Source organism: Balaenoptera physalus, assembly GCF_965194825.1.
Source record: "Balaenoptera physalus genome assembly, chromosome: 13".
NCBI lineage: Eukaryota > Metazoa > Chordata > Mammalia > Artiodactyla > Balaenopteridae > Balaenoptera > Balaenoptera physalus.
The window spans coordinates 82,126,852-82,150,610 of NC_138892.1; the positions used below are offsets into that span (position 1 = coordinate 82,126,852).

At 40.2% G+C, this 23,759-nt stretch overlaps 1 protein-coding gene and 2 long non-coding RNA genes across 12 annotated transcripts in view; 1 reads left to right on the top strand and 2 right to left on the bottom strand.

Moving 5' to 3' along the window:
• Positions 1-16,334, bottom strand: part of LOC309640725 — a 104,994-nt gene extending 88,660 nt beyond the window's left edge. Inside the window, exon 1 of the long non-coding RNA XR_014252360.1 lies at positions 10,009-16,334. This is a non-coding gene — a long non-coding RNA (uncharacterized lncRNA). The remainder of the gene's footprint in view (positions 1-10,008) is intronic.
• LOC309640733 overlaps positions 1-23,759 on the bottom strand; it is a 242,823-nt gene that overhangs the window by 149,994 nt on the left and 69,070 nt on the right. The gene's annotated exons all lie outside the window — the stretch shown is intronic.
• DENND5B (DENN domain containing 5B) overlaps positions 1-23,759 on the top strand; it is a 228,545-nt gene that overhangs the window by 122,561 nt on the left and 82,225 nt on the right. The window lies entirely within an intron of this gene.

The window sequence follows — 23,759 nt, forward strand, 5'->3', positions numbered from 1 at the left end:
ATCCTACATAATGTTCTCTGATAATGTGTTCCAGTGTCTCAATTTTTGTTGTCAGGAAGTTCTTCTCTAATGACTAATCTAAATTCTTTCCTGTCCTCGTGCTCTCACTTTCTTAGTGCTGGTCATTACCGGCAGATCACCCTTTTGTATCTGAAAGATTTAATGTTAAGTAATTCTTTCTTCCTTTCTACGTCTTCCTGTCTTGCTTTTTTCCCTGAAGGGGTTAGGGGCTGGAGAGTTGCTTGTTGGGGCAGGGGCTTGAAGCTTAATACCCTCAGGTATATTAGCTTATTAGTAAAAAGAATTTAAATCCTAGATTTTCAAGAGATCTTCCCAGTCATTTAGTTCCGTTTCCTAATGTTCTGCCTAGAGAAGCAATTTGGGGCAGAAAGAATATTGGTTTTTGAAGTGATAACAATCATGGGTTCAAATCTCTGTTCTGTCACTTACTATCTGTAACCTTGGACAAGTTACATAATCTTCCTGAGTGTCAGTCAGTTCATCTTTATGGGGATAACAGTTTTTTTCCTTCCTCTTTCACTGATTTATTGTGAGAAAGTAAGAAACCTGTGCTGACTAAATGATAGCCAATGTTGTTGTAATTATTATCAGTTTTATTAGTCCTACATAATCCTCTATAAAATTATGCACATCTTAAGTTGTGAGGATCTGACATATTATTACATTCAAAGTATAACTTTGTTAAATTAAATAGTCAAGGCATTTGTTTCAGGGTTGAGAACTTAATAAATGTTCTCTTATACTGAATGTCATGCTTTTTAAAGAAAAAAACCCTTCGTTATCACACTTCCTGTTTTAAATAGCACTTTATGTCTCTGTGCTTGTGGTCTTGAGCTCTCATCTTTCTGCTCAGCTTGATTAGCTTATCCCATTTAGTTTATGGAGTCTGTTGAAAAGTTATAGTTGATTAATACCTACGTATTAATTTCAGTTTCAAATTAAGACTGAATATTTATGAGCATGTTTTTGTACTCAAATGAGTATTTTTTGGTAACTTGGTCTTTCATGCTGAACACAAGAGTGAATCTTGAGATTGTAGAACTCTCATACATATATTTTTAAAGTGTCATACAAAAAAAAGGCTCATAAAGTAATTTTCTAATCATTCACAGAAATCACTCTATATTAGGAATTGTACTATTAAAGTGCCTTGTACATTTTGGTCTTTTTGCCCCCTGCATTTAATCCTCTCAACAATGAGTTACTCCTGCACATGCTTTTATGAAGGAGGAAATTGACGCTCAGGGAAGCTTAGTACCTTACCCAAGATCACACCGCTATTAGGTAACGTGGTGGAGCTGAGAATGGGCTTGGATCGGTCTTTATCCAGAACACTTACCCACATGTTAGCTGTATTGGACACTGCACTTAACCTTTCCTTATCTGTCTCAATATTTATTTTTAAATTATAAACTCACCTCTGAGGGTCTTTTGTAAAGGTACCATGTTAAATAATTGTAGATTATCTGTGTAAATGCAAATTTTAACAATGACAAGTGTCTCTCCCATTAGACAAAGAAAGTAATGAATTAAGAGTTGTTATGTTGATTTGTACTCTGGTGCCATTCTTCATTTCTCCTGACTGTGTTAAGAGGTTTTAGTAACATCTGATACTTCATTTCTTGTTCACTGATGCCGTAAAATTTAAAAACATTACAAGTCTTGAACAATTACCATGAAAACCCAAAAAGAATAAAAGTAGATGGATTTCAGTGATGAAAATGTCCTTCTAGACTGATTTGAAATTCTTGTCCACAGCCCTTTTTTTTCCTTTATTTTTTTAAAAATGGTGCCGCACACATTCCTGGGCCCTGTTTGTTTGTTTGTTTGTTGGCTGCGTTGGTCTTAGTTGCGGCACGTGAGATCTTCATTGCGGCACATGGACTCCTCTCTAGTTGCGGCACGTGGGCTTCTCTCTAGTTGTGGCAGGCGGGTTTTCTCTCTCTAGTTGTGGCGTGTGGGCTCCAGGGTGCGTAGGCTCTGTAGTTGTGGCGCATGGGCTCTGTAGTTGGCAGCACGCGGGCTCTCTAGTTGAGACGCCCAGGCTCGGTAGTTGTGGTGTGCGGGCTCAGTTGCCCTGAGGCATGGATCAAACCTGAGTCCCCCTGCATTGGAAGGCGGATTCTTTACCACTATACCACTGGGGAAGTCCCCCACAGCCCATTTAAATCCATCCAGTCTGGGGACTTCTCCAGTGGCACAGTGGTTAAGAATCCACCTGCCAATGCAGGGGACATGCGTTCAAGCCCTGGTCCGGGAAAATCCCACATGCCGCGGAGCAACTAAGCCCATGCGCCACAACTACTGAAGCCCGTGTGCCTAGAGCCTGTGCTCCGCAACAAGAGAGGCCACTGCCGTGAGAAGCCCACATACCGCAATGAAGAGTAGCCCTCGCTCGCCACAACTAAAGTCCACACAGCAATGAAGACCCAATGCAGCCAAAGAAAAATAAATAAAAATAAATTAATTAAAAAAAAAATCTATCCAGTCTGTTATTTAGAGAGTGTGTACATCACAGTCACTTTGCAGTGGTAACTGGCTAGAAATTTTAAGCAGAAAATGAACCCAAGAGGTAAAGGCTCTTTTCTAGGACCCCAGATCTGAAAAGAGTACTTTTCTTCTGCAGCCTAGAAATACTTGGAGCAAGACAGTGGGAAGATTGGAGTCTGATCATCTTTTCAAAGGAATAGTGGAGAAATAAAAGGGGAATTTAAACACCAGGGTCTAACTTTTGATACCAGTAATTAAGGTCTCAGGACCATTTTTGGATCTTGCTTATTACCTTCTTTGACTCTTCACAATGGAAATAAGCAGTTACCCACAGCCCACGCTGCACTGCCTGCCTGTGAGCCTTCACAGTACTCCTCTCGCTTCCCCTCCCTTTGTAAGTTGTACATGAATTAACCTTGTCAGAAAGTAGAAGCTGCTTGAAGTTTTCTTGAAGAAGTTGGGAGCCTTGTAAACACAAATTGCTAGTCATGCTCAACTAAACATTATAGCTTATTGATTATGGAGTTGATAAATCATAAAATCAAACTTGATATTTTGATGGCAGAAAGTGGGTTCCCATGACCTGTATCCAAAAAGCATTAGAATTTTAACAGCTTTGGCCAATATTATTATAATACTAGTTTTACTTTGTGATAAACAAAAATATTAAGACATTTTTCTTAGTAAGTTTTCATTATATATTCAAGAAACTAATCCTTGGTCAGTTATATGAGAAGCACATGTCTCCTTCCAGTTTGTGACTGTTAATTTTCTTTTAGGGATCTTTTGATGAATTAAGATACTCTTAATCATAAATTCTCATTTACAGATCTTTCTTATGACTTAACTTTCTGTTCTATTTAAGAAATCCTTCTCTATTCTGAGTTTTTAAAAATAGTCTACATTTTTTTCCTAAATGTTTTTAAGTTATATTTAACATCTCTAAGAAATTGGTTTTTGCTTATGTTGTGAGGAAGAGATCAAATTTAATATTTTAGAAATATCTGTAACTAGTTATTAGATAGACCATTCTTCCTCCCTCTGATCTGCAGTGCCACTTCAGTCATGTATAAGTTCCTGTATATGAAGTTCCTCTGTGTATTTCTGGGAATTCAGTTTATTCTGCCAGTTTTTCTGTCCCTGTAGTAAATCACGCTGTTGTAATTACTATAGCTTTAAAGTAAGTCTTGGTATCTTATAGGACAGTTCTCTTCACCACCTTCTTTTTACTGAAATTTCATTGAATGTAGTTTTGAGACAATTAACGTATTTAGAATGTTGAGTCTCCCCTCCATGAAAATGATATATCTCTCCATTTATAAGGGCTTTCTTTAATGTCTCTAGGTAGTTTTATAATAGTAAAGTAGGTGATAATGTGCAAATAATGATGGTTTTATTTCTTATTTTCCAATTTTTGTCACCTTTATTTCTTTTGCTTGCCTTGTAGTACTAACTAGGCCTTCCAGTACAGTATAGAATGGAATTGATAATAACAGGCATCCTTGTCTTTTTCCTGATGTTAAAAAGAATGCTTTTAATGCTTCACTATTAAGCATAACATTTGCTGTAGTGTTTTTGGTAAATACCTCATACCGTGTACCGGGTTGAAGAAGTTTCCTTTTATTCCTAGCGTGTTCAAAGTTTTTAAAAATTATGAATGCATGTCATATTTTATTGAATGTTCTTTCTGCATCAAGTAAGATGATCGTGTTTTTCTCATTTTAACCATTTATTAAGGTGAAAAATGTATATTCCACCCTTATATTCCTGAGACAAACCTGATTTGGTCATGGTTTTCAGATATGGCTTGATTTAGTCTGCTAATATTTTGATTAAAAGTTTTACATCTCCGCGATGAAGAGTGGCCCCCACTTCCCGCAACTAGAGAAAGCCCTCGCGCAGAAATGAAGACCCACAATGGAATATTACTCAGCCATAAAAAGAAATGAAATGGAGGTATTTGTAATGAGGTGGATGGAGTTAGAGTCTGTCATACAGAGTGAAGTAAGTCAGAAAGAGAAAAACAAATACAGTATGCTAACACATATATACGGAATCTAAGGGGAAAAAAAAAAAAAAAAAAAAAAGCCATGAAGAACCTAGTGGCAAGACGGGAATAAAGACACAGACCTACTAGAGAATGGACTTGAGGATATGGGGAGGGGGTGGGGTGAGATGTGACAGGGTAAGAGAGTGTCATGGACATATATACACTACCAAATGTAAAATAGATAACTAGTGGGAAGCAGCCGCATAGCACAGGGAGATCAGCTCGGTGCTTTGTGACCATCTAGAGGGATGGGATGGGGAGGGTGGGAGGGAGGGAGATGCAAGAGGGAAGAGAAATGGGAACATATTGTATATGTATAACTGATTCACTTTGTTATAAAGCAGAAGCTAACACACCATTGTAAGGCAATTATACTTCAATAAAGATGTTAAAAAAAAAAAAAAAAAAAAAAAGAAATGAAGACCCAACACAGCCAAAAATAAATAAATAAATAAGTAAATAAAGGAGTTCCTTTAAAAAAAAAAATAGACTTTAAAAAAAAAAGTTTTATATCTATGTTTTTTATTGATTTGGCTTATCATTTTTATTCCTTGCACTATCTTATCTGGTTTTTGGTATTAAGATTATTCTAGCTTCATAGAATGAGTCGGAAAGTATTCCATTTTTGTCTGGAAGATAAAATGGAAAAGAATTAATTTAAGGTTCTTTTTTTAAAAATTATTTATTTATTTTTGGCTGCGTTGGGTCTTCGTTGCTGCACGCGGGCTTTCTCTAGTTGCGGCGAGCGGGGGCTACTCTTCATTGTGGTGCACGGGCTTCTCATTGCGGTGGCTTCTCTTGTTGTGGAACACAGGCTCTAGGCGTGCAGGCTTCAGCAGTTGTGGCACATGAGCTCAGTAGTTGTGGCTCTTGGGCTCTAGAGCTCAGGCTCAGTAGTTGTGGCGCACAGGCTTAGTTGCTCTGCAGCATGTGGGATCTTCCCGGACCAGGGCTCGAACCCCTGTCCCCTGCACTGGCAGGCAGATTCTTAACCACTGAGCTACCAGGGAAGCCCCTTCATTTAAGGTTGTAATTATTTGATCCATGACTATTTGAGGGAACCTGTCTGTAAACTGTTTGGTCTTGTTGGGAAGATGTTAAGTACCAGTCCAGTGTCTTTAATGGTTTATTTCGGTTTTCTATTTCTCCTCCCCCTTTTCCCTCCCACTCCTCCTCTGTCATCATCACCATCATCATCATCATCATTATCATCATCATCAACTGGGGACAAGGGTCAGATACTCTTATTATACCACAGACTACCCCCTGGTCTTTGACCACGATCCCTTAGAGCAAAAGAATCCTAATAGTTAAAATATGCTGGCATAGTACCTGTCCCTTTGGCATTACTGCTTACTGTCTGTCGTCCTACTGCGTGAAAATGTCTCCCAGAGCAAGGCCACTGAGGTTTGCAGGGTTCCAGTACAATACATCTTCTCAGGTTCCAACTGCAGCAATATATGGCTTTCCCCTTTCAAGGCATCTGGTATAATTGAGCTAAGAGACAATGTCATCTCTTGCCCCGAGCCTCTTTCAAGGTGTTAATGTAATATTGGATTTCTCTTATTACCATAACTCATTTATTTACTCCTTTACCCTTAACTACTATTCCTCCTTCTTTCCATTTATACCCAGACTTTTCCACCTTTGGAAGGGACATTAGGTTTGGCCATAGTGCTGGTTTAGATCGCAGGCAGCAATAGTAGTCTAGCAAGTATCTCCGCCTCAGTTCACTACCATTCATATTAGGGTAAGGTTACATAGGTACAGAACTAGTGGGCTGTTTTTACCTCCAGGCATTACAGCTGCATTCACTGTTAACCCCCATTTTGCCAGATGGGGTGAAGGCACAGCCCACCCTAGCAGGCTCTTAGGAATTCTGACATAAAGGTTTAAAAATAGAGTTTCATCCCTGCTTCTGGCACTTGTAGCTGTAGTCCTGGTCCTGCATCAGGTAGGAAAAAGAAAGCTGAGGTGATGTGGGGAAGAAAATAAAAAATATATTGTCATACCAGCATCCTTACCCCTTAGGAAGAATTGTAGTCATACCAGCATCCATCTCTATCCCCTTTTCCCCAGATCCACCAGAAGAACAGCGGTATCTATCTAGTGGGGACTCTCCCTTAGGCCCCCCTATGTTGAGTGTGAGCACACACTTGTGAAGGCATGAAAGTCAGCCCTTTATGCTTTTATCTCACACATTTTAGACAGCAGATGTTTCAACGCCTGTTCTAATTCTCAATTAAACCATTACTGTGAGGGTGATAAGCAACATCACATGTCCATTTGATGTGGTATCTCTTCACCCACTGTTGGACACTGTGTGCTGTGAAGTGTGTTGTGTCCCATAGCCTGAAGATGTGTAACTTGGCGGCCCACGTTGGTAGAGTATCTTCTGTTCCAATCCTCTAATAGTATTTTAAGCATTTGCATCTACTGCCTCATATGCAGAGCCCAGTCTGAAGTGTCTATTCCTGGTAAGACCCATTTATAGCCCCCCTCACCAGGGCTGCTGGCATTAATCCAGTGTAGTCTACTTGCTGGCTATGTGTAGTAGGGCCTTCCCCCCTGGGGAGTCTTCCCCACAGCCATCTGCAGCCTCTGTCTCTCCTGTTGGCAGACAAAACAGTTCTTGTTGGCAATTTGTGCCTCAGAGGGTATAAGAGGATTATGTCTAGATTCAGCCCATCTCTGCATTGCTGCAGTCCCCCAGGTGGCCACTTGAAGGGAGTGTACCAAAAGGTCCACTTGGTGGTTACATCACCTCCCAAACCTGAAAGTGGGTTCTTCTGATGGGCATTAACATGTCCTACTTTAAAGTGGCCCATAATTCCCAGAGGGATTTCCATATGGCTGCACCTTATACAGGCATCCTTTTAATAGTCCAGTTTTCCGTTGCCCATGAGTCAGTAAAAACCCAAGCATATGGGCTTTACCATTGTTCAGTTCTTCCATCACTGCTAGGAAAACAGCGTGTAAGTCAGCCCACTGAGCCCATCTTGTTTACTTTCTTTGATCAGAGTGGTGGCCATTCACCTTGCAACTGTCATACATAAACCAAGCAGCTCTTTGTTGGTCAGTTGAGAGGTATTTATACTGTTCAAGTGACAACAGAATCTGGCACCTCCTCACTCAGTTCAAGAGTCAGTCCTTAAAAAAAAAAAAAAAAAAAAGAGTCAGTCCTCTGGGAAAAGAGGCTCCTCATTGTATCTCCTCCTTGCCTTCTCCTCATAACAAGATCCTCTATAAATAATCTCCGTTTAATTATGGAACTCTTCTGTGCGCTGCCTTCCTCATTAGAGTGTTTTTCCGACATTACCCAAGACATCATGGGTATTTTGGGTTTCAAGATTATTTTGTCTTTCAGTCATAGGGGCAGTTTAGACTAACGTTCAATAGCAGGCTAGTAATTGCCTCTCAAATGGAAATGCTCCAGTCCATCATCCCAGTAGTTGTCACTGGGAGGTGCTCACAGGCTTTTGCCGTAAGCCCCAGTCTGTGCTCTATGTAGGGCTCCTGTACAGAGTTTGTCTGCCAGGCTCCAGCTTCTTGTCTATAACACTGTGTGGGCTCCGGCAGTCTTATTCCCATTTAGCATGATGTCTAATTAATATTGCTTGGATTGGAGAGCGATTGACATGCCATCTGTTTTACTTTGGGGGGAGGTGTTCCCCATTTAGACATAGTATCCATTCCCATAAACCATTCAGGTAAGCCTGTTTAAACATTCCAGTTTTCACTCAAACTTCCACCTTAATCAATCAACCTTAACTTTTTTCATATTCTCTCAATCTAATTGTAGCCTGTGTTAAGACTTCACCAAAGGGTTTTGGTATCACAGTGCATGAGGTCCCAACCAGGTAAAGGACTCCCAGAAACTTCTCCACTCCCTGACCGTTTTAGCCAGCAGGGGGTTTGAGCCAAGATTAATCTGCCTGACTATTGCCCCAGGTGATGTCAGGCCTGGTTTCTCATTATAATCATTGCTTTCCCTGTGTCTTACATTTCTCCAAACTGGGGTAAACAAACTCAACTCGCTTAGAGCCCTTTAATGTAGGGGGTCCAGCAGGGGTCCCTTTGATCCACCCAGTCTCAGATAGTACTGTATTAAGACCTTTGTTTCAACCCCATCAATGTCAACGTCCATTTCATTCATCCCATTTTTTAAAAAATCTTTTTATTTTTAAGATTTTTAAAAATTTATTTATATATTTCTTCCTTCCTCCCTTCCTCCCTCCCATCCCTCCCTCCCTCCCTCCCTCCCTCCCTCCCTTCCTTCATTTTTGACTGCATTGGGTCTTCGTTGCTGCGCAGGCTTTCTCTAGTTGCAGTGAGTGGGGGCTACTCTTTGTTGCAGTGCACGGGCTTCTCATTGCCGTGGCTTCTCTTGTTGCGGAGCATGGGCTCTAGGCACGCGGGCTTCAGTAGTTGTGGCACGCAGGCTCAGTAGTTGTGGCTCGCGGGCTCTAGAGCTCAGACTCACTAGTTGTGGCGCACAGGCTTAGTTGCTCCGCGGCATGTGAGATCTTCCCGGACCAGGGCCTGAACCCATGTCCCCTGCATTCGTCCCATTTCTTAATAACCATCCACAGATTTCCATCCTGCTGGGATGAGTCTCTTGACACCCTTCTTTCTTTTTCCTCTTTCCCACTTCTATCAACATTTGCTTTATTCACTCAGTTTCTTAATAACTGTTTAAAAATTTCCACCATGCTGGGACGAGTCCCTTGACTCTTTCCTCTGCCTCTCCACATTTTCTTTTAAATTAATATAATGTTTTTATTAGCATCTGCTAAGATTCATGAGGGGAAGCTGAGACAGGCTTCTCTGACTGTAAGGTTACATGGGTTGCTAATGCAGAAGGGGCCCACAGTATTTACCATGACCTGAGTAATGGGCATTTTCAGTTGTGAATATACTAGTTATCATAACACCAATCCCACACGGCTTACATATGAATAATAAGGGGTGAATTCATCTGGGGTGTTCCACTTGACATTTTTAGGGGGAGTCAGGTAGTCCCCCTTCTTTGAGTAAACACTTTACAGCAGCTTTTACCCAGTGCACCAGGCTGGCTGCTCCCTCGGGAGTAACCTGCTCTGTGTCTGTATCATGGATAGCCATCTGTAATTGTCCCATAGTTAGCTGTGGGTCCTGCACCAACCCTTCCACTCTGCAGCATTTAAAAATGAATATACTGCTCCAGGGACTTCCCTGGTGGTCCAGTGGTAAAGAATCCGCCTTATAATCCAGGGGGCACAGGTTCGATCCCTGGTCAGGGAACTAAGATCCCACATGCCGTGGGGCAACTAAGCCCACGTGCCACAACTACTGAGCTTGTGCGCCTCAACTAGAGAGCCTGCGTGCTGCAAACTACAGAGCCCACATGCTCTGGAACCCGTGTGCCACAACTACAGAGCCCACGCACCCTGGAGCCTGCGCACCACAACTAGAGAAGAGAAAACCCGTACGCCACAACTAGAGAGAAGCCCGCATACCACAACAAAGAGCCCGTGCGCCGCAACAAAAGATCCCACATGCCTCAAGGAAGACCCCGCATGCCACAACTAAGACCCAACGCAGCCAAAATTAAAATAAATAAAATAATAAATAAATCTTAAAAAAATAAAATAAAATAAAAATAAAAATGAATATACTGCTCCTAAATTTCTCTCTTGGTCCTTTTTAGTAAAGCTTCTTCAGGAAGCTGGTGATGCCAACCTACAAAGTGAGACAGCTCCTTCACACTGAGCCCCGTGGTCTCAGTAGTTTCTTGGCTTTGCGCTTCCCAACCCCACACGTGAACTTTGGTGACCGGCAGTCTTGAGGTGCTCTTTGTTGTCCCTGAATAATTTTTCGCTTTTGGGGGCAGCTTTGAAGCTACTTGGCCCAGCATCAAAATCTGACCCAGCACTCTCTTTTAATTTCATTTTAGCTATTATAGCTAACAATAATCAAGGGATTGTATATTTCACTTTTTTCTTATCGGTTTGTATTTCTTTATGCATCCATTGACACAATTCCCCAGGAGTTAGATCCATCAACAAATTCCATCGATAACTTTTACCTTCAGTCATTTATCTCAGCATAGCTGCTGCCCTACACCATGATTGATCATGTGGCCACCCAGGAGTCAAAGGTTCCTCATACCCTGCCCTGTTCCTCATCCTTTCTCTTCCTAAACCACATGCTTCTGTGAGCCTGTGTCATTCTACTGAATTCCACATTTTATGACACTAAATGAGAGCTTCTTTCCTCCCTGACACCCATCAGATCTGATACCAGCAATTTAGTTCACTTCTGACATGAACTACCTGGAGTTAACATCAGATTCCACAGGTTTAAGGGTTTGATCCTGCAAGACTACCCTCACTTCAGGTACCAGCCACAAATAGGGTGCCCAGGCTACCCACATTTCTGCCCAGCCAACTACGAATTCAGGATTTCCCACAACCCCACTTTCGGGGGGGGGTATTTTCCCACGAACCCACTAGAACGACTCACAGAACTCAGGAAAGCACTTTACTTACTGTCACCGTTCACTATAAAGGATACAACTCAGGAACACCCAAATGGAAGACATGTATAGGAGAAGGTATGGGGGGGAAGGACACAGAGCTTCCATGCCCCTCCAGGCACATCATCCTCCCTGCACCTCAGTGTGTTCACCAACCTAGAAGCGCCTCTATTTCTTCTTGAATCAATTTTTGTTCATTTCTATTTTCTCTAGGAATAATTTTCTTAGCTTTCAGTTTATTGACATAAAGACTTAATATTTCCTTATCTTCTTAATACCTGCTGTGTCTGTAGTTTTGTCCCCCTTTTCATCCCTAATACTATTTATTTATGCCTTCTCTCTTTTTCCCTTGGTTGTTTTTCCATAAAGTGTGTCAATTATGTTACTCTTTTTATTTTTTTTAACATCTTTATTGGAGTATAACTGCTTTACAATGTTGTGTTAGTTTCTGCTGTATAACAAAGCGAATCAGCTATACATATACATATATCCCCATATCCCCTCCCTCTTGCGTCTCCTTCCCACCCTACCTATCCCACCCCTCTAGGTGGTCACAAATCACCGAGCTGATCTCCCTGTGCTATGCAGCTGCTTACCACTAGCTAGCTATTTTACATTTGGTAGTGTATATATGTCAATGCTACACTCTCACTTCATCCCAGCTTACCCTTCCCCCTCCCCGTGTCCTCAAGTCCATTCTCTACGTCTGTGTCTTTATTCCTGTCCTACCCCAGGTTCATCAGAGCCTTTTTTTTTTTTTAGATTCCATATATATGGGTTAGCATATGGTATTTGTTTTTCTCTTTCTGATTCATTTCACTCTGTATGACAGACTCTAGGTCCATCCACCTCACTACAAATGACTCAATTTCGTTTCTTTTTATGGCTGAGTAATGTTCCATTGTATATATGTGCCACATCTTCTTTATCCATTCATCTGTCGATGGACACTTAAGTTGCTTCCATGTCCTGGCTATTGTAAATAGTGCTGCAGTGAACATTGGGGTGCATGTGTCTTTTTGAATTGTGGTTTTCTCTGGGTATATGCCCAGTAGTGGTATTGCTGGGTCATATGGTAGTTCTATTTTTAGTTTTCTAAGGAACCTCCGTACTGTTCTCCATAGTGGCTGTATCAATTTACATTCCCACCAACAGTGCAAGAGGGTTCCCTTTTCTTCACACCCTCTCCAGCATTTACTGTTTGTAGATTCTTTGATGATGGCCATTCTGACTGGTGTGAGGTGATACACTGTGGTTTTGATTTGCATTTCTCTAATGATTAGTGATGTTGAGCATCCTTTCATGTGTTTGTTGGCAGTCTGTATATCTTCTTTGGAGAAATGTCTATTTAGGTCTTCTGCCCATTTTTGGATTGGGTTGTTTGTTCTCCTGATATTGAGCTGCATGAGCTACTTGTATATTTTGGAGATTAGTCCTTTGTCAGTTGCTTCATTTGCAAATTTTTTCTCCTATTCTGAAGGTTGTCTTTTCGTCTTGTTTATGGTTTTCTTTGCTATACAAAAGCTTGTAAGTTTCATTAGGTGCCATTTGTTTATTTTTGTCTTTATTTCCATTTCTCTAGGAGGTAGGTCAAAAAGAATCTTGCTGTGATTTATGTCATAGAGTGTTCTGCCTATGTTTTCCTCTTAGAGTTTCCTCTAAGTGTCTGGCCTTACATTTAGGTCTTTAATCCATTTTGAGTTTATTTTTGTGTGTGGTGTTAGAAAGTGTTATAATTTCATTCTTTTACATGTAGCTGTTCAGTTTTCCCAGCACCACTTATTGAAGAGGCTATCTTTTCTCCATTGTATATTCTTGCCTCCTTTATCAGAGATAAGGTGACCATATGTGCGTGGGTTTATCTCTGGGCTTTCTATCCTGTTCCATTGATCTCTATTTCTGTTTTTGTTGCAGTACCATACTGTCTTGATTACTGTAGCTTTGTAGTATAGTCTGAAGTCAGGGAGCCAGATTCCTCTGGCTGTGTTTTTCTTTCTCAAGACTTTTTTTGGCTATTCGGGGTCATTTGTGTTCCCAAACACACTGTGAAATTTTTTGTTATAGTTCTGTGAAAAATGTCATTGGTAGTTTGATGGGGATTGCATTGAATCTGTAGATTGCTTTGGGTAGTGTAGTCATTTTCACAGTGTTGATTCATCCAGTCCAAGAACATGGTATATCGCTCCATCTGTTTGTATTGTCTTTAATTTCTTCATCAGTGTCTTATAGTTTTCTGCATACAGGTCTTTTGTCTCCTTAGGTAGGTTTATTCCTAGGTATTTTATTCTTTTTGTTGCAGTGGTAAATGCGAGTGTTTCCTTAATTTCTCTTAGAGATTTTTCATCGTGAGTGTATAGGAATGCATGAGATTTCTGTGCATTAATTTTGTATCCTGCTACTTTACCAAATTCATTGATTAGCTCTAGTAGTTTTCTGGTAGCATCTTTAGGATTCTCTATGTATAGTAGTATCATGTCATCTGTAAACAGTGGGAGTTTTACTTCTTCTCTTCTGATTTGGATTCCTTTTATTTCTTTTCTTCTCTGATTGCCGTGGCTAAAACTTCCAAAACTCTGTTGAATAACAGTGATGAGAGTGGGCAACCTTGTCTTGTTCCTTATCTTAGAGGAAATGGTTTCAGTTTTTCACCATTGAGAGCGATGATGGCTGTGGGTTTGTCATATATGGCCTTTATTATGTTGAGGTAAGTTCCCTCTATGCCTACTTTCTGGAGAGTTTTTATCATAAATCGGTGTTGGATTTTGTCAAAAGCTTTTTCTGCATCTATTGAGATTATCATATGGTTTTTATCCATCAGTCTGTTAATATGGTGTATCAAATTGATTGATTTGCATATGTTGAAGTATCCTTGCATTCCTGGGATAAACCCCACTTGATCATGGTGTATGATCCTTTTAATGTGCTGTTGGATTCTGTTTGCTAGTATTTTGTTGAGGATTTTTGCATCTATATTCATCAGTGATATTGTCATGTAGTTTTCTTTTTTTGTAACATCTTTGTCTCATTTTGGTATCAGGGTGATGGTGGCCTCGTAGAATGAGTTTGGGAGTGTTCCTCCCTCTGCTATATTTTGGAAGGGTTTGAGAAGGATAGGTGTTAGCTCTTCTCTAAAGGTTTGATAGAATTCACCCATGAAGCCATCTGGTCCTGGGCTTTTGTTGGTTGGAAAATTTTTAAGCACAGTTTCAATTTCAGTGCTTAAGATTGGTCTTTTCATATTTTCTATTTCTTCCTGGTTCAGTCTTGGAAGGTTGTGCTTTTCTAAGAATTTGTCCGTTTCTTCCAGGTTGTCCATTTTATTGGCATATAGTTGCTTGTAGTAATCTCTCATGATCCTTTGTATTTCTGCAGTGTCAGTTGTTACTTCTCTTTTTTCATTTCTAATTCTATTGATTTGAGTCTTCTCCCTTTTTTTCTTGATGAGTCTGGCTAATGGTTTATCAATTTTGTTTATCTTCTCAAAGAACCAGATTTTGGTTTAAGTGACATTCGCTATTGTTTCCTTCATTTCTTTTTCATTTATTTCTGATCTGTTCTTTATGATTTCTTTCCTTCTGCTAACTTTGGGTTTTTTTTTATTCTTCTTTCTCTAATTACTTTAGGTGTAAGGTTAGGTTGTTTATTTGAGATGTTTCTAGTTTCTTGAGATAGGATTGTATTGCTGTAAACTTCTCTCTTAGAACTGCTTTTGCTGTATCCCATAGGTTTTGGGTCGTCATGTTTTCATTGTCATTTGTTTCTAGGTATTTTTTGATTTCCTCTTTGATTTCTTCAGTGATCTCTTGGTTTTTTAGTAGCGTATTGTTTAGCCTCCATGTGTTTGTATTTTTTACAGTCTTTTTCCTGTAATTGATATCTAGTCTCATAGCATTTTGGTCAGAAAAGATACTTAATACGATTTGTGACCCAAGATATGATCTATCCTGCAGAATGTTCCATGAGCAGTTGAGAAGAAAGTGTATTCTGTTGTTTATGGATGGAATGTCCTATAAATATCATGTATGTCCATCTTGTTTAATGTGTCATTTAAAGCTTGTGTTTCCTCATTTATTTTCCTTTTGGATGATCTGTCCATTGGTGAAAGTGGGATGTTAAAGTCCCCTACTATGATTGTGTTACTGTCGATTTCCCCTTTTATGGCTGTTAGCCTTTGCCTTATGTATTGAGGTGCTCCTATGTTGGGGGCATAAATATTTACAATTGTTATATCTTCTTCTTGGATTGATCCCTTGATCATTAAGTGGTGTCCTTCTGTGTCTCTTGTAATAGTCTTTATTTTAAAGTCTAGTTTGGGACTTCCCTGGTAGCGCAGTGGTTAAGAATCTGCCTGCCAGTGCAGGGGACACGGGTTCGAGCCCTGGTCCGGGAAGATCCCACATGCCGTGGAGCAACTAAGCCAGTGCGCCTACAACTACTGAGCCGGTGCTCTAGAGCCCGTGAGCCACAACACTGAGCCTGTGTGCCACAACTACTGAAGCCCACGCACCTAGAGCCCATGCTCCGCAACAATAGAGGCCACCGCAAAGAGAAGCACGTCTGCCTCAACAACGAGTAGCCCCCACTCGCAGCAACTAGAGAAAGCCCATGTGCAGCAGCAACAAAGACCCAATGCAGCCAAAAGTAAATAAACAAATTATAAATAAATTTTAAAAATAAAATAAAAAATAAGGTCTATTTTGTCTGATATGAGAATTGCTACTCCAGCTTTCTTTTGATTTCCATTTGCATGGAATATCTTTTTCCATCCCCTCACTTTTAGTCTGTATGTGTCCCTAGGTCTGAAGTGGGTCTCTTGTAGACAGCATATATACGGGTCTTGTTTTTGTATCTGTTCAGCCAGTCTATGTCTTTTGGTTGGAGCATTTAATCCATTTACATTTAAGGTAACTGTCGATATGTATGTTCCTATTACCATTTTCTTAATTGTTTTGGGTTTGTTTTTGTAGGTCTTTTCCTTCTCTTGTGTTTCCTGCCTAGGGAAGTTCCTTTAGCGTTTGTTGTAAAGCTGGTTTGGTGGTGCTGAATTCTCTTAACTCTTGCTTGTCTGTAAATGTTTTAATTTCTCCGTTGAATCTGAATGAGATCCTTGCTGGGTAGAGTAATCTTGCTTGTAGGTTTTTCCCTTTCATCACTTTACATGTATCCTACCACTGCCTTCTGGCTTGCAGAGGTTCTGCTGAAAGATCAGCTGTTAACGTTATGGGGGTTCCCTTGTATGTTATTTGTTGCTTTTCCCTTGCTTTTAATATTTTTTCTTCGTATTTAATTTTTTTTTTTAAATATTTATTTACTTCTCTGGCTAGCCGGGTCTTAGTTGTGGCATGTGGGATCTAGTTCCCTGACCAGGGATTGAACCCGGAACCCCCTGCATCGGGAGTGTGGAGTCTTAGCCACTGGACCGTCAGGGAAGTCCCGTATTTAATTTTTGATAGTTTAATTAATATTTGTCTTGATGTGTTTCTCCTTGGATTTATCCTGTATGGGACTCTCTTTACTTCCTGGATTTGACTTACTGTTTCCTTCCCATGTTAGGCAAGTTTTCAACGATAGTCTCTTCAAATATTTTCTCAGACCCTTTCTTTTTCTCTTCTTCTTCTGGGACCCCTATAATTGGAATGTTGGTGCCTTTAATGTTGTCCCAGAAGTCTCTGAGACTGTCCTCAGTCCTTTTCATTCTTTTTTCTTTATTCTGCTCTGCGACAGTTATTTCCACTATTTTATCTTCCAGGTCACTTATCTGTTCTTCTGCCTCAGTTATTCTGCTATTGCTTCCTTCTAGAGAACTTTTAATTTCATTTATTGTGTTGTTCATCATTGTTTGTTTGCTCTTTAGTTCTTCTAGGTCCTTGTTAAATGTTTCTTGTATTTTCTCCATTCTATTTCCAAGATTTTGGATCATCTTTACTATCATTACTCTGATTTCTTTTTCAGGTAGACTGCCTATTTCCTCTTCATTTGTTTGGTCTGGTGGGTTTTTACCTTTCTCCTTCATCTCTGCATATTTCTCTGTCTTCTCACTTTGTTTAACTTACTGTGTTTGGTGTCTCCTTTTTGCAGGCTGCGTGTTCATAGTTCCCGTTGTTTTTGATGTCTGCCCCCAGTGGGTGAGGTTGGTTCAGTGGCTTGTGTAGGCTTCCTGGTGGAGGAGACTGGTGCCTGTGTTCTGGTGGGTGGGACTGGATCTTATCTTTCTGATGGGCAGGGCTGCATCCAGTGGTATGTTTTGGGGTGTCTGTGAACTTAGTATGATTTTAGGCAGCCTCTCTGCTAATGGGTGGGGTTGTGTTCCTCTCTTGCTAGTTGTTTGGCGTGGGGCATCCAGCACTGGTCATTGGGTGGAGCTGGGTCTTAGTGTTGAGCCAGAGATCTCTGGGAGAGCTCTTGCCGATTGATTGATAATATGTGGGGCCACAAGGTCTCTGGTGGTCCACTGTCCTGAACTTGGCTCTCCCACCTCGGAGGCTCATGTCCGACACCCAGCCGGAGCACCAAGACCTTGTCAGCACACGGCTCAGAAGAAAAGGAAGAAAGGAAAAAAAAAATTAAATCCCATACAGGATAAACCCAAGGAGAAACACGCCGAGACACATAGTAATCAAAGTGGCAAAAATTAAAGACAAAGAAAAATTATTGAAAGCAGCAAGGGAAAAACGACAAATAACATACAAGGAAACTCCCATAAGGTTAACAGCTGATTTCTCAGCAGAAACTCTGCAAGCCAGAAGGGAGTGGCATGATATACTTAAAGTGATGAAAGGGAAGAACCTACAACCGAGATTACTCTACCCGGCAAGGATCTCATTTAGATTTGATGGAGAAATCAAAAGCTTTACAGACAAGCAAAAGCTAAGAGAATTCAGCACCACCAAACCAGCTCTACAACAAATGCTAAAGGAACTTCTCTAAGTGGGAAACACAAGAGAAGAAAAGGACCTACAAAAACAAACACAAAACAATTAAGAAAATGGTCATAGGAACATACATATCAATAATTACCTTAAACGTGAATGGATTAAACGCCCCAACCAAAAGACGTAGACTGGCTGAATGGATACAAAAACAAGACCCATATATATGCTGTCTACAAGAGACCCACTTTAGACCTAGGGACACATACAGACTGAAAGGGGATGGAAAAAGATATTCCATGCAAATGGAAATCAAAAGAAAGCTGGAGTAGCTATACTCATATCAGATAAAATAGACTTTAAAATAAAGAATGTTACAAGAGACAAGGAAGGACACTACATAATGATCCAGGGATCAATCCAAGAAGAAGATATAAAAATTATAAATATATATGCACCCAACATAGGAGCACCTCAATACATAAGGCAACTGCTAACAGCTATAAAAGAGGAAATCGACAGTAACACAATAATAGTGGGGGACTTTAACACTTCACTTACACCAATGGACAGATCATCCAAAATGAAAATAAATAAGGAAACAGAAGCTTTAAATGACACAATAGACCAGATAGATTTAATTGATATATATAGGACATTCCATCCAAAAACAGCAGATTACACGTTCTTCTCAAGTGCGCACGGAACATTCTCCAGGATAGATCACATCTTGGGTCACAAATCAAGCCTCAGTAAATTTAAGAAAATTGAAATCATACCAAGCATCTTTTCTGACCACAACACTATGAGATTAGAAATGAATTACAGGGAAAAAAACGTAAAAAAGACAAACACATGGAGGCTAAACAATACATTACTAAATAACCAAGAGATCACTGAAGAAATCAAAGAGGAAATTAAAAAATACCTAGAGACAAATGACAATGAAAACACGACGACCCAAAACCTATGGGATGCAGCAAAAGCGGTTCTAAGAGGGAAGTTTATAGCTATACAAGCCTACCTAAAGAAACAAGAAAAATCTCAAGTAAACAATCTAACCTTACAGCTAAAGAAACTAGAGAAAGAAGAACAAACAAAACCCAAAGTTAGCAGAAGGAAAGAAATCATAAAGATCAGAGCAGAAATAAATGAAATAGAAACAAAGAAAACAATAGCAAAGATCAATAAAACTAAAAGTTGGTTCTTTGAGAAGATAAACAAAATTGATAAGCCATTAGCCAGACTCATCAAGAAAAAGAGGGAGAGGACTCAAATCAATAAAATCAGAAATGAAAAAGGAGAAGTTACAACAGACACCGCAGAAATACAAAGCATCCTAAGAGACTACTACAAGCAACTTTATGCCAATAAAATGGACAACCTGGAAGAAATGGACAAATTCTTAGAAAGGTATAACCTTCCAAGACTGAACCAGGAAGAAACAGAAAATATGAACAGACCAATCACAAGTAATGAAATTGAAACTGTGATTAAAAATCTTCCAACAAACAAAAGTCCAGGACCAGATGGCTTCACAGGTGAATTCTATCAAACATTTAGAGAAGAGCTAACACCTATCCTTCTCAAACTCTTCCAAAAAATTGCAGACGAAGGAACACTCCCAAACTCATTCTATGAGGCCATCATCACCCTGGTACCAAAACCAGACAAAGACACTACAAGAAAAGAAAATTACAGACCAATATCACTGATGAATATAGATGCAAAAATCCTCAACAAAATACTAGCAAACAGAATCCAACAACACATTAAAAGGATCATACACCACGATCAAGTGGGATTTATCCCAGGGATGCAAGGATTCTTCAATATACGCAAATCAATCAATGTGATACACCATATTAACAAATTGAAGAATAAAAACCATATGATCATCTCAATAGATGCAGAAAAAGCTTTTGACAAAATTCAACACCCATTTATGATAAAAACTCTCCAGAAAGTGGGCATAGAGGGAACCTACCTCAACATAATAAAGGCCATATATGACAAACCCACAGCAAACATCATTCTCAATGGTGAAAAACTGAAAGCATTTCCTCTAAGATCAGGAATGAGACAAGGATGTCCACTCTCACCACTGTTATTCAACATAGTTCTGGAAGTCCTAGCCACGGCAATCAGAGAAGAAAAAGAAATAAAAGGAATACAAATTGGAAAAGAGGAAGTAAAACTGTCACTGTTTGCGGATGACATGATACTATACATAGAGAATCCTAAAACTGCCACCAGAAAACTGCTAGAGCTAATTAATGAATATGGTAAAGTTGCAGGATACAAAATTAATGCACAGAAATCTCTTGCATTCCTATACACTAATGATGAAAAATCTGAAAGAGAAATTATGGAAACACTCCCATTTACCATTGCAACAAAAAGAATAAAATACCTAGGAATAAACCTACCTAGGGAGACAAAAGACCTGTATGCAGAAAACTATAAGACACTGATGAAAGAAATTAAAGATGATACCAACAGATGGAGAGATATACCATGTTCTTGGATTGGAAGAATCAACATTGTGAAAATGAGTATACTACCCAAAGCAATCTACAGATTCAATGCAATCCCTATCAAATTACCAATGGCATTTTTTTACGGAGCTAGAACAAATCATCTTAAAATTTGTATGGAGACACAAAAGACCCCGAATAGCCAAAGCAGTCTTGAGGCAAAAAAATGGAGCTGGAGGAATCAGACTCCCTGACTTCAGACTATACTACAAAGCTACAGTAATCAAGACAATATGGTACTGGCACAAAAACAGAAACATAGATCAATCGAACAAGATAGAAAGCCCAGAGATTAACCCACGCACCTATGGTCAACTAATCTATGACAAAGGAGGCAAAGATATACAATGGAGAAAAGACAGTCTCTTCAATAAGTGGTGCTGGGAAAACTGGACAGCTATATGTAAAAGAATGAAATTAGAATACTCCCTAACACCATACACACAAATAAACTCAAAATGGATTAGAGACCTAAATATAAGACTGGACACTATAAAACTCTTAGAGGAAAACATAGGAAGAACACTCTTTGACATCAATCACAGCAAGATCTTTTTTGATCCACCTCCTAGAGTAATGGAAATAAAAACAAAAATAAACAAGTGGGACCTAATGAAACTTCAAAGCTTTTGCACAGCAAAGGAAACCATAAACAAGACGAAAAGACAACCCTCAGAATGGGAGAAAATATTTGCAAATGAATCAACGGACAAAGGATTAATCTCCAAAATATATAAACAGCTCATTCAGCTCAATATCAAAGAAACAAACACCCCAATCCAAAAATGGGCAGAAGACCTAAATAGACATTTCTCCAAAGAAGACATACAGACGGCCACGAAGCACATGAAAAGATGCTCAACATCACTAATTATTAGAGAAATGCAAATCAAAACTACAATGAGGTATCACCTCACTCCTGTTAGAATGGGCATCATCAGAAAATCTACAAAAAACAAATGCTGGAGAGGGTGTGGAGAAAAGGGAACCCTCTTGCACTGTTGGTGGGAATGTAAATTGATACAGCCACTATGGAGAACAATATGGAGGTTCCTTAAAAAACTAAAAATAGAATTACCATATGACCCAGCAATCCCACTACTGGGCATATACCCAGAGAAAACCGTAATTCAAAAAGACACATGCACCCGAATGTTCATTGCAGCACTATTTACAGTAGCCAGGTTATGGAAGCAACCTAAATGCCCATCAACAGACGAATGGATAAAGAAGATGTGGTACATATATACAATGGAATATTACTCAGCCATAAAAAGGAACGAAATTGAGTCATTTGTTGAGACGTGGATGTATCTAGAGAGTGTCATACAGAGTGAAGTAAGTCAGAAAGAGAAAAATAAATATCATATATTAATGCATGTATGTGGAACCTAGAAAAATGGTACAGATGAGCCGGTTTGCAGGGCAGAAGTTGAGACACAGATGTAGAGAATGGACATATGGACACCAAGGGGGGAAAACTGTGGTGAGGTGGGGATGGTGGTGTGCTGAATTGGGCGATTGGGATTGACATGTATACACTGATGTGTATAAAATTGATGCCTAATAAGAACCTGCAGTATAAAAAAACAAAACAACTAATACTAAACTTTCATTGGGTTATTTGTATGGAAATATGTTAATATAAATGTTTCAGACATTACATGAAATTTCTAAAAATCTTAAAAATAAATAAATAAAAAATAAAAAGAAAAATTAAAAAAATAATAGTAAAATTAAAAAAAATTTTTAATAAATAAAAGAAGAGAGCAACCAAACCAATAAAGAAATCCACCAATGATAACAACTAAAAACTAAACTAAGATAAACATAAAAATCAGAAACAAATCAGTCACAGACAGCAAACACCAAGTCTACAGTTGCTCCGAAAATCTACCGCCTCAATTTTGGGAACATTTGTTGTCTATTCAGGTATTTCACAGATGCAGGGTTAATCAAGTTGATTGTGGGGACTTAATCCGCTGCTTCTGAGGCTGCATGGAGAAATTTCCCTTTCTCTTCTTTATTTGCATGGCTCCTGAGGTTCAGCTTTGGTTTTGGCCCCGCCTCTGCATGTAGGTCGCCCTCAGGCATCTGTTTCCCACCCAGACTGGAGGGGGTTAAAGCAGCAGCTGATTAGGGCTCTCTTGCCATCTCAGGCTTGGGAGAGGGAGGCGTACGGTAGTCATAATTGGAATGCGGGGTGGCCTGTGTTGGCAGAGGCCGACATGACATTGCAACGGCCTGAGGCACGCTGTGTGTTCTCCTGGTCAAGTTGTCCCTAGATCTCGGGACCCTGACAGTGGCGTGCTGCACAGGCTCCGTGGGGGTTGGGAGGGGGTGTGGGTAGTGACCTGTGCTTGCACACAGGATTCTTGGTGGCAGCGGCAGCAGCATTAGCGTTTCATGCCCGTCTCTGGGGTCTGGACTGATAGCTGCAGCTTGTGCCATTCTCTGGAGCTTGCCTAGGCAGTTCTCTGCCTTCTGTGGGCACACAGGGAGGGAATCCCCTCTCCTAGTGCACCCTGAAACAATGGTCTCTTGCCTGTTCAGCAGGTCCACACTTTTTCCCGGATTCCCTCCCGGCTAGCTGTGGTGGACTAGCCCCCTTCAGGCAGTGTTCACGCCGCCAACCCCAGTCCTCTCCCTGGGATCCGACCTCCAAAGCCCGAGCCTCAGCCCCCAGCGCCCACCTGTCCTGGTGGGTGAGCAGACAAGTGTCTCAGGCTGGTGAGTGCTGGTCAGCACCGATCCTCTGTGCGGGAATCACTCTGCCTTGCCCTCTGCACCCTTTTGCTGCTCTCTCCTCTGTGGTTCCGAAGCTTCCCCCCAACTGCCCACCCCACCCCCATCTCCACCAGTGAAGGGGCTTTTTAGTGTGTGGAAACTTTTCCTCCTTCACAGCTCCCTCCCAGAGGTGCACGTCTCGTCCCTCTTCTTTTGTCTCTTTTTTCTTTTGCCCTACCCAGGTACGTGGGGAGTTTCTTGCCTTTTGGGAAGTCTGAGGTCTTCTGCCACCATTCAGTAGGTGTTCTGTAGGAATTGTTCCACAAATAGGTGTATTTTTGATGTATTGGTGGGGAGGAAGGTGATCTCCACATCTTACTCCTCCTCCATTTTGAAGGTCCCCCACTATGTTACTCTTTTTAAAGAACTAACTTTTACCTTTGTTTGTACTCTCTTTTTTTATCTTTGTTTTCTGTTTTATTAATTTCTGGTTTTGTTTTTTACTTCCTTTGGACCCATCCCACCCCCAGTATTAACATCTTAAGTAT